Source organism: Eulemur rufifrons, chromosome 7, assembly GCF_041146395.1.
Source record: "Eulemur rufifrons isolate Redbay chromosome 7, OSU_ERuf_1, whole genome shotgun sequence".
Taxonomy (NCBI): domain Eukaryota; kingdom Metazoa; phylum Chordata; class Mammalia; order Primates; family Lemuridae; genus Eulemur; species Eulemur rufifrons.
This window is the reverse complement of record NC_090989.1, coordinates 50949410-50958467: the sequence shown is the minus strand read 5'-3', so window position 1 is coordinate 50958467 and position 9058 is coordinate 50949410. Positions and strand designations below refer to the sequence as shown.

At 32.2% G+C, this 9058-nt stretch overlaps 1 non-coding gene across 1 annotated transcript; it reads left to right on the top strand.

The window, feature by feature from the left end:
* Nucleotides 1–6254: 6254 nt before the first annotated feature.
* Nucleotides 6255–6361, top strand: LOC138388768 (U6 spliceosomal RNA). Its single transcript, XR_011234258.1, has one exon. It is a non-coding gene; the product is annotated as a U6 spliceosomal RNA (small nuclear RNA).
* Nucleotides 6362–9058: the final 2697 nt, after the last annotated feature.

Sequence of the window (9058 nt, the reverse complement as noted above, 5' to 3'; positions counted from 1 at the left end):
TTAAAATTTTTGGTACTACCACAACTTTTACAGTTTAAATTGTATCCATTTTACTTTTTTGAATGGAGTTATATTAATAGAAGCTGTAAAATCAAATTCTAAATATTTGTATAATAGAAATGGCTATTATCTCTGGTCTTAATATCATAACTAAACTCACAGATAATATCATTTCAGGCAAATGTCAATTGAAAGATAGTTCACTTTATGTTAACAGAATATTGCTCACCTGCACAATTACTAGAACATCAATTACTAGAACATTCTTTTTTTTAATTAGTTTTTAAATTGTGAATTTTCGTTATGACCATCATTTGCAAAAAAAAAAAATCTTGAATTATAATAGCTTCTATAATGCATCCCCTGGCTTCAATAATTAAGTTCCAAATTCACAGAAATTAATTGGGTCTTATGAGAGAACTTCATAGAAGTTATTTTTTTCAAAATATAGAAGAAATAATATAATGAGGATAAAATTTATGTTTGAGAAAATTAGAAAATATGTGAATATCAGTATATTATAACCAACCCATAGAAAAATCAGAATTTTACTTTTATGTGGTAAATATGATACAAATTTTATTAAATCACTTTTATAAAACATTTGGATAACAACAAATTAACTACCAAATTTTAGTCTCTTAACATCATAGAAGTTTCTTTCTTACTCATGTAACAATCTGATTCTGGTGTTAATTGTCCCTAGGTAAGTGACTTTCCTCCCTGTGGTGATTCAAGGACCCAGGGTTCTTCCACTTTATGTCACTTCATCTCTTAAGGTCTTGGAGCTCCTCCACATATAATTGGCAAATGGGTGAAAAAAATAGCATAGAAAAGGCACATCTACACACTTTGTAAGTACCTTGGCCCAGAAGTGATACAGTATGTATCACTGGCACTCACCTTCCACAAACAACAAACCACACAGCCCATAGAGTTGCAAGAGGAGCTGGGAAATGTAATTGCTAGCTAAAGCCACTTCCCAGCAAATACTCAACACCACAGAAGGAAAACACAAATTTTCTGGATACTTCATCATATCTACCTCCCTAGCATTGCTAATAATCTTCTATTAATATTTTCTTACTTTATGCCCGACATTATTTGATGTACTCAATATACATAAATTTAACAACCATATGGTATAAGAAATGTTTTTGTAGCTATCTGGTCCAGAATATTATTTACAAAAGGATAGAAATCAAACCTTACTCTAATTTTTCATAAGAAATAATACATTTCAGTTACAAAAAATACCAAAATGTAATGTGTATGTAAACATAGATCACAGAATAAAGATTTTACTTTAAAAAAAAATAATATTGGATGTACCATGAAGCAATACCTCATGCTTCTTTTACAGTCAATCCAATTTTTTTCACATATAAATTTATTTGTTGATTAGTAAATGTTTTCAAATACTGCTCTTAACACAAATACTAGAAATTCAATTGCTATGTCACATGTTTCTATCATGTGAAGAGATCATTATCAAACTAAGTGAAAAGTCAATTTTCTCTATATGCCAATACTTCTGATTTGGATAATTTTAACCTAAGGATGTTGACAACTTCTCTCACTCTGCTTTAGATTTGAGCAAGCCAGTAACGAGTTTACTATTGACTTGATGAATTAGTAGCCTGCTTTTGACCACTAAAAAAAATCATTCTTTTAGAATGACTAAAAATTGCCAAAATTGCTGAAATTATAATTTATAACAGACTAGTTGGAGGATACTTAGAACACACATATATTATTTCTTTTCCATTTCTACACGTTGTCATCTTTCATTCTGTAATTGATCTTAGCAGTCAAGTAATTAAACATCAATGTTTATAATATTTGTAATTTTATAGAGTTTTGAATCAGTTAGGTTGTATTTGGTTATATTCAACACAGAACACAACTTAGAAGGGCTGAATCAGATAGGTTGCCCATTTTTCTAATAGAACAAGTTGTCTGAAGGTAACATCTAGACTGGGGCAGCAGCTTCATGATGTTATCAGTTCCCCAGGCTCCTCTTTTTCTGCCCTGTCTTAAACATGTAGTCTTTTGTCTTCATGGTTGTAGGATTGATCTTACTCTTGCTAGCCATTGTATCTGTTCCAGACAGAAAACACTGTAAAATGCAAATGGAAAAAGTGTTTTGTCTTAGAAAGTTTTTACTTTTTTAATTAGGAAGGAACACCTTACCGAAGCCTTCCTCTTACATCCCATTGTCTAGTATTGGGTCCCATAGCCTCTTGTAGCTGCAAGGGAGTCTGCTTTTAGATGGACACATTGTTGCCTTAAAGGAAAATCAGAGTTCTCTAAGGAAAAAAGTGTTAGATTAGCAGTCATGTATTTCATTTCTTAAGAACCACATCTAATTTAACAACTTTTTTAAAAGTTTTAAGTAATGACAAAAACATGCAGCCAAACTTTCCTGAGTGAGAGTAATTTATTCTCTTGACATCTTTCAGATTTTTTCAAATATAGTCCAAAGTTACCTTATAAGATACCATATGTTTTGCAGAAATAATTTTATTGCCATTTTTAAACTTTTTCCTGAAAGAGCTAATTTCACTTAGATAGCACTTCGATCCATTAAAAGTTCCAGCCCAGTGAAAACTTAACTTTGATTTCTGGGTAAGTTATTATGTCAGTCTTGAAATGGGTTTTTTTGCTTTAAATAGTATTTTCAAATTGTATCAAAATGTTTTGATAGGTTATATATTTTAGACTATATGTTTTCGAGACTTGCTATGTTGTGAATGCTAATGTTCACTATGTGTTCAAATGTTCACAAAATAGTAAATTAGCATTAAAATAGAAAAAATGCATATTATATTGTAATTGTATTTTTATTGTAAATTATATCTTTTTTTGCCTACTTTTTTCCTACTTTATTCCAGAAATTAAGGAAAAACAAGTTAGTCTCACATTTCATAGAACCATCATGATTGTATTATCAAAAGATACAAGTATAGATTCTACTGTGAAAATCTGGAAAACAATACTGGTTGAAGATGTTTCTGCTATATATGCCGAAATTTAAGAAGATGCAATTTTGAGATAATCCCTAAATTTAGAGTATATGGCAAAGCAGCCTTAGTATCTTAGCTAATTGAGACCTCAATACACACACAGTGAGCCCAGTCTAATAACTTCTCCTATGTGATCAAGTAGTTGGTGCTTCACTTCACTCACTTCTGTATTCTTGATTTAGTCTTTAAGAATGTTTCCTCGAGCAAATACAAAAAATAAAATAGGAAAGTAGTATTTATTTTATCAATAAGAGGTAGTGGTTCCTTTTTTGGATTATACATTGAGAATTATTTCTTCCTCAAAAGTATACAAATTGGCATTAACTAGCTTCAGGTAAAACCTTAGGAAATACTATTGTAATTATTTTTAATTCATGTTTGATTATTCTTAAAAAATAGGAAAAAGTTGTGTTTTCATGTTTTAACAGCTTGTGTTCAGATTTCATTTTTTGTAGATGCTCTCAGAGATTTTTACTTATAGCCAATATTTAATATTCTTTGTTAGCTTGGATAAGGATTCTAGAACTATGAGAACATTGGTTATTTCAGTCAATTTAAATTCTCCTTGGTTTAGACTGAATATCCATTATTGTGCATGACTATCGATATAGATGAAAATGTGTGCTTGTTAGCTAGTTTTCTTACATCGATTTACATGAACATCATAGAAAGATATTCATACCATTTATTAAGTGTTTTTAATATGTCAACTTGTATGAGGTAAGTACATGGATTATCTCATTTAATCTTCACAGCAGTATCATGCAGTACCATTTTCCAGATTAAGTAACCAAGGATAAGAGAATTAAAATAACTTGACCAAGGCCACAGCATACAAGCGGCAGAGTTAATATTTAAGTACAAGCAGAAAATCAATAAAATTTATATATAATTAATTTAATTTAATAATAAAACTTACATCAGGCCAAGAGAGGTAAGTGACAAGAAATGTGGATAATGATTAGTAAATGATCTCCATCTTGCTGATATATGAGCTATATTGTGAAAGTTTTGTTTAATCTTGAGCTGGAGTCAAGTGAAAAAAAAAATAATAAGCACCTAAAGGGAATGATTATGATAGGGAGAAGAGTGCTTGGTTTTTTTAATCATAAAGAGAAGTGAGATAATACTATCTCCATTGATTTTAGATTTTAATCAAACTTTACACCGAGATGCTTGGATTCTAAGAAAAATCAGGAAAATGTGCATGATAAAAACTGTTTGGCAGGTATGAATGTGCATAAGTGTAGACCAATAGCTTTTCTTAATCAGATGACTTTGAGAGTGCTGTCTGGATTCTGGAGGCAGGGTAGGACAAGAAGAAAAGGAAATAACATAAGGAGGATCTGTATCAATTTTACAAGCTAAAGAAACGTTGTTTTTTTTGCTGATTCTCAGAAGTTCAGATATTTATCCTAGAAAGTTCTAAGAATAGTCCTAAGACATAAATAACACGAAAATAGCTTCAGGGCCTATAATGGTGTGTGTATGGGGTGGGGGGAGTTTCAGGGGATGAGGGGTTGCTTCTGAGTTCTTCATCTTAGTAGCAGCTTAAGCTGGTGCGGAGGCAGCTTGTCTGCCAGTAACTTTTGTTGCAGACCTTAGCCTGGGGAAATGTTTAATTTTGTAAGACTTTGGGTTGTTTACCCTTGTCACCTAGAAAGAGAAAAACTGAGAGCTTTGTGCCTTGGGTTATTTGCCCAGACTAGGAACTATGACATTAAGCTCAATCCCCTTTTGACTTAACTACCTCATCTCTGACTTCTAGTCCTCCAAGTTGTGATTTATTGATCTGTGAACATCACAGCATGACCAGTAAAACACAAAACACACATAAGCAGAAAGACTAGAGACTGAGTTCACAGTTTCTATGTGTAGAAAAAGGAAGGAGACTCTCAAGAATGTATGCTAAAAATTTTTCCAACATGATTTAAAATATTTTATTTTTCTATTTTTAGGCAATTTGACAGAAAGTTAAAATATTATAAATAGAAGTAAAGCAACTAGGAAAAAAGTCAACTTAAAGCAAGAATTATGAAGAAAAATTTTTGAGTTCTACATTAGAAATGACTGGGTTATTTTACTTGGAAACTCCAGTTTATATTGAATTAAAGGATTAACTAATGAGGGATAATTGTATTTATTTAAAATTGAGTTCATTTAATAATTTATTTCATTGAACAATTTTTCATAAGGTTCTCTTTATATATTGCTTATGAGGTCAGAATAATGGAATTCAATAATAGCTGTGTTGTCCAGTGTGGTAGCCATTGGCCACATGTAGCAATTAAATTTGAATTTTAATTAAGTAAAATTAATTAAAATTTAAGACACAGTTCTTCAGTAGCATTAGCCACCTTTCAACCACATGTGGCTAGTGACTATCCTACTGGAGAGCCAAGAAGAAAGATCATTTCCATTATGACTGAAAGTCCAGTTGGACTGGAATAGTGAAAATAGCATGCGCTCTGACAGCATAGATGAACCTTGGTTTATTATATCATCAACTATGACACTTACATGCAAATTTATTTATTGGTGCCACAATTTCAATTTTTAATATACAGGTAACATTTTCTGCTTCATGTAATTGTTAGGATTAAATGTTATGATACTCATAGGTCTGGAAAGTCCAGTTTAGGAAGTCTGCATTGTGGGAGGCTTTAGAAGCTTGGCTCTGGAATCAGAAACGCCTGGGTTTGAATGCAAGTCTACTATTTACTAGCTGTGCAATTTTGACAAACTGCTTAATTGTCTAAACATAAGTTCCTATAGATTGAGATAATAACACCTACCATATGCAGGTGTTGTAAGACTTAAAGGCTTATCTGAAGAAATACAAGTAAAACACTTTACATAGTGCAAGGTACCCATTAAATAATAAGTACAAACTAAGGTTTTCAAAATATAAGTTACCTATTATACGCAAGTCAAATTTGTATATTACAAAATAACTTTCATAAATTCCATAAACTAAAAAATAGAAACTGTAAAATGCTCTCAAATATATAAATAACAATAATAGTAATAATTGTCACTTCGGTTATTATTAAAGAAGGAGATACTCCAGTAATTCAATTTGGCCATTACTATTATAAAATAAAGTCTTTTTATCAACATTTTACTTATCATCAATGTTTTAAATAACTTAAATAAGTTACCTTAGTGCCTTTACCTGAGAAGGAATTAACAAATAAGTGTGAAATTAACATTAAAACAAACAATAGAGTGCTCGCTTTGCCAGCACATATACTAAAATTGGAATGATACAGAGTAGATTAGCATGGCCCCTGCATAAGGGTGACATGCAAATTTGTGAAGCATTCCATATTTTTAAACAGATGGAAAAATCTACCTTGCTCATGGATTGGTAGAATCAATATCATTAAAATGTCCATACTACCTAAAGTGATCTACAGAATTAATGCAATCCCTATCAAAGTAGCATCATCACTATTTACAGGTCTAGAAAAAATAATTCTACGCTTCGTATGGAACCAGAGAAAACCTTGTATAGCCAAAGCAATCTTAAGTAAAAAGAACAAACTGGGAGGTATCAGTCTACCAGACTTCAAGTTGTACTACAAGGCTATAGTAACTAAAACAGCATGGTACTGGCATAAGAATAGAGACATAGACCTTTGGAACAGGACTGAGAATCCGGAGATGAAACCATCTGCATATGGTAATCTAATTTTTGACAAAGCAAGCAAAAATATACAATGGGGAAAAGAATCTCTTATTAATAAATGGTGCTGGGAAAACTGGATAGCTACATGCAGAGAATGAAACTGGATTCCCCACTTCTCACCTCTCACAAAAATCAATTCAAGATGGATAACAGACTTAAACTTAAGGCATGAAAAACCTTAAGAATTCTAGAAGAAGATGTTGGGAAGACCCTTTCAGACATCGGACTAGGCAAAGAATTTTTGAAGAGGACCCCCAAAGCAATCACCACAGAAAAAAAAATAAATAGATAAACGGGATCTGATCAAATTAAAAAGCTTCTGCACAGCCAAGGACACTATCATTAGAGTGAATAGATAGCCTACAGAATGGGAGAAAATATTTTCTCTCTACACATCCAATAAAGGGCTGATAACAAGAATCTATCTAGAACTTAAAAAAATCAAAAAGAAAAAATCAAACAACCCCATCAATTAATGGGCAAAGGACATGAACAGAAACTTTTCAAAAGAAGACACAATAATGGCCAGTAAACATATAAAAAAATGCTCAACATCTCTAAAATCATTAGAGAAATGCAAATCAAAACCACAATGAGATAACTATCACCTAACCCCAGTGAGATTGGCCTCTATCAAAAAAATCCCAAAACAACAAATGCTGGCGAAGATGTGGAGAGACAGAAACACTCTTACAGTGCTGGTGGGACTGCAAATTGGTGCAACCTCTGTGGAAAAGAATTTGGAGATATCTCAAAGAGCTAAAAATAAAAATACCATTCGATCTAGTAATAGCACTATTAGTCATCTACCCAAAAGAACAAAAGACATTCTATAATAAAGACAGCTGCACCCAAATGTTTATGGAAGCACAATTCACTATTGTAAGGATGTGGAAACAACCCAAGTGTCCATCAATTCATGAGTGGATTATTAAAATTTGGTATGTGTATATATATATATATATATATAGTGGAATATTACTCAATTATAAGAAACGACAGTGACCTAGCACCTCTTATATTTTTCTGGATTGAACTTGAGCCCATTACCAACAGTGAGGTATCACAAGAATGGAGTAATAGCCTCCACATGTACTTGCCATCAAATTGGCACTAACTGATCAACACTATGGTGCTCACACAGTAGTAATATTCTCCAGGGATTAGGGGGTTGGGGGGGGTAAACTCGCAACTAATGGACATGATGAGCATTGTAGAGGGGAAGGGCATGTCACTAATCTTCGCTTGGGTGAGGCAAAGATATAAAATGTAACCAAAACGTTTGTACCCTCATAATATCGTGAAATAAAAATATAAATAAAAGCCAAGAAAATCCACAAACAATAGAGTAAAATTTCTTAATTTTAATTTCATTTTTAAGTGAATAAACTTTCCCCTTGCCACATACCAAGGCATCTTAAGAAATAATAGATTGTTTCCATTCCACACCTCAATTTTGAAAGATGACAGTCACTCTAGGTTCTATGGCTGCAAGAGTTAAATTTTAAAATGGTGCAAAGGTGGATTTATTTTATTTTTAAACACTTTCACATAAGCACATTAAATTTACTTCACAGAAAGACCTTCAATGGTTTTAAACTCTGTTTGGAAAAGCCAAAACTTAAAAAGGAAAGATTTTCATGCATTGGTTGTTTTGTGGTTTTACCACCATATGTGTAGACTCTTTAGAGATGGTATTTAAACTTTATACTCTATACTTTCACATTCTCATTTTAATCTATAAATCTTTTATACTGTGTGCACTTTACTAACCATACTGAAATGTGTATGTGTGTGCATATGGCTTAAAGCAATCAAGTACATAAAAGACATTTAAGGTAAAAAAAAAAACAAAAAAAAAACTGGATATCTGCTTAGCAAAAAAACATAATACTTATGTGGATTATGTAGAAAGAATACTTAAAATGGAACACAAAAGCTGCTTTATTATATAGAAGTATCTTAATAGAAAATAGGTCTACCAAATCACTTGGTAGAATATAATTGTTAAAAATACTATTTTTTGCTTTAAGGTTAGTATGTTTTTCAGAAAAGAAGGAAACATCTGATGTGTTAAGCAATTCAAAGTTACAGTTTCTAGATTGACTACCATGGAAATGAATACTATAGTAAGTTGTCCTGGTTTAAGATGTCAAGAACACCCATATTGGCCGGGCGCGGTGGCTCACGCCTGTAATCCTAGCACTCTGGGAGGCCGAGGTGGGCGGATCGTTTGAGCTCAGGAGTTCGAGACCAGCCTGAGCAAGAGCGAGACCCCATCTCTACTAAAAATAGAAAGAAATTACATGGACAGCTAAAAATATATATAGAAAAAATTAGC